Raw genomic sequence first — 2,973 nt, forward strand, 5'->3', positions numbered from 1 at the left:
TTCATGTTCTTGAACTCGGTAGTCAATGTTTGGAGCCTTGCTTCCTTTAATTGATCAACCCCCGAATATTGTGTTTTTATTGCATCCCACATCTCTTTTCTGGTTTTCAGATAACTAATTTGAAGGATTAAGTCTCATGGAACCGATTGAAACAACAATCCTTTCAAGATGTTGTTCTTCTTCCCGTCATCTAGTCCGGGACCGATCCCATACCAGACGCCATGAATACCTAGTAACACCTCCATGCGCATCATCCAGATGGTGAAATTTGAAAAATGGATCGTGTATTATCATTAAAAGGAAAATGATCAATTTTGTTTGAAGGAAAAAACGGAGAGCAAAAACTAATGAAGGATATTTATTATATCTCGTCACTCCGTAGCAATGTTATTAGCCTCATGCAATCTACAGTAACCGGTTGTGACATTTCGGATGAGAGATGATTTCTTAACCATGCGAGATGGAGACAGAAGATTGCTTATGAAAGTCCTGAGAAGTGCAAACCGACTTTACAAATAAAGTTAAAAGTTGGTAAACCATAATTCTTGCAAGCTAAATTCAATGAAGAAGCTTGGGTATGGCACACAGGATTTGGTCACATTAATTTTAGCATGATAAACTTGATGCACAAGCTAGCTAAAGGGGTACCGATTGGTAAACCACATTAGTTACAAAATGTTCATTCTGCTTATCCACGAAGTCAATGTTGATGGACGTGTTGAATAGTCCGGTCTAGTGACTTAACCCGAACTCACCAAAATCAAAGCTATTGAGCGAAGTGAAAATTGTGTATGCATCAAATAATTGGTTTTACACTGAAACTTACAACCTTATATAGAGCGACATAAAAGCCTATGGAAGAAGCGATAAATTAAAAGGTGATTACTCGGAAATATGAAGAAGCGCATGTAATTACAGAGGGAGAGAGGATATTTGAAGGCTACGTTTTTAGGGTATGGAATTAATAAGACCTGAGATATCTTATTTATATTGAATATGAACAAATTAATCCCCCAAAAAACAGATCTGGTGACAACGTCTAACCGTGAGACTACAATGTGGCAATTCAAATTTCGAATTCGGTGACATCGTTATCCGGTATCTCATCCGATGTTTGACCTGACTCAAAAAATGGAAATCACAGTTTTTCTGACACAAAAATGAAAATCAAAGTGTTTCTAGAGGTGTCTAGAATGTTCAGTGTGCTTATCCACGAAATAAGCGCATTGAATGAGTCCGTCTAACTGATATGACCTAAACAAGAATAAGTTCTTCCTTAGCAATCTGCAAACTGGACCTATACACATCCATGTTGTGTGTGCATATGAGTTTGATATATCTCTTGTCTTCATTAAAGCTTTTAAAGTGGTACAAGAAGAAAAAAACTTATAACTACATTTTTTTCCTCCACCAATATAGGACGATAAAAACTTACCTACTTGCAAGCAAACTTCAAATTTCCAAAGAGAGTAACACTATTTCTTTTTGACAGTAACGGAACAAAATATTTGCGTATAAAATAATTTATTCAAAATTAGAAGGGATTGGTAAGGGAGTAAGGTGTTGTTTGTTTTTCGAAGCCAAAATGTCTGTAGTCTGCGGACCATATATGCAAGCCTTTGCAGGCTTGCAGCAAAAGAGGTGGACCAAATGTCTGCAGTCTGCAATAAGAAATCTGTTTGTTTTTTTAACGTTTGCAGGTACTGAAATAAACTGATTTTTCAAACTTAATTTCATGCAATAAACATAAAAAAAAGTCATTTTCGGCAAAAAAGATAGGCGGAAGAGAAAGAAAAAAAGATAAGCGACGTTTTTTTTGTTTAGGTTAAAATGAGGCGTGGAGACTTTTGAAGACAGTGGCTCATGTCTGCGTCAGGAAGATTTTGCACAGACGTTTTTTGATCTGCACACTTCCAAAAAACAAACACTCTACAATGACATATGTTTGCGCGTTGTCTGTGCGGCGCAGACAAAAGTGATTGCACAGATCTAAAAAAAAAAAAATCAGCCTACCTCAGTAAAGTGACTAAATTTTTCATGAGATAAAGAAATGAAAAACTAAAAAACCGCTTACTTTATGTTTTGGGTGGGTGCAAAGAAATTTCTTCCACCAAAAAGTATGATGACAAAACTCTCTTGCTAAGTAAAGTAAAGGGTCAACAAATCTGGTACTGCTATTTAATTTGTTTTTAAATTAAATTGGGTTTTGCTTATTGTAAAGTACTTGCAGAAGACATTGAAATGCGGTCAAAAGTCAAGTAGCCATGTATTGCCGTTCAAAAAGAGAATTGATGTTATTACCCAATATAATTTCTAAGGTTATGCCGATAGTCTTTTATATGAATATGATCAGAATAATTTTGACAAGGTAATCATAAATTCAGATTTCCAAAGAATACTCAATTAATAATAAACAAATGATGTTTACTTCCTGAGATAGATGGCTGTGGAAATTTGTAATTTTACGTAATTTTCAATAATCATAAAATATAATGAAAGCCAAAATTTCCTCGAAACTTTGAATATGGAGCATAAATAAAAGATTATGGGTCCAACGATGTTCTCTAACACTCTCACGAACTTTATGTTGAGCGTTACCAGCCTACTAGCTAGGCTTTGTAGCTTTTACCAATTAAAATTATGGGCAATTGAAATTTGAAAGTTTATATGGGGTGCTACTAACTACTTCATCAGCGTTTAAGTTAATTGTGTCCTTCGAAACCTCTATATCTCTCCCTTTTAGATTTTGCATTACTTGAATAATGTAATTGCTCTTTTGAACCGATGCTAGCTAAATTTGATGTTTAAGCATTTGGCTTATAGCAGGATACTTGAGAAACAATTAAAGGCCCTACGTCTATAATTCATTTAAGCTTAGCCAACGATACACATTATTTGATATCTATTTTAGTGTTAAAAAAAGTAAATGTCACTATATCTTAACTATGTTGTTTAAATAGTCATTTTTTTTTT

This window comes from Lactuca sativa, chromosome 1 (assembly GCF_002870075.4).
Source record: "Lactuca sativa cultivar Salinas chromosome 1, Lsat_Salinas_v11, whole genome shotgun sequence".
Classification (NCBI taxonomy): domain Eukaryota; kingdom Viridiplantae; phylum Streptophyta; class Magnoliopsida; order Asterales; family Asteraceae; genus Lactuca; species Lactuca sativa.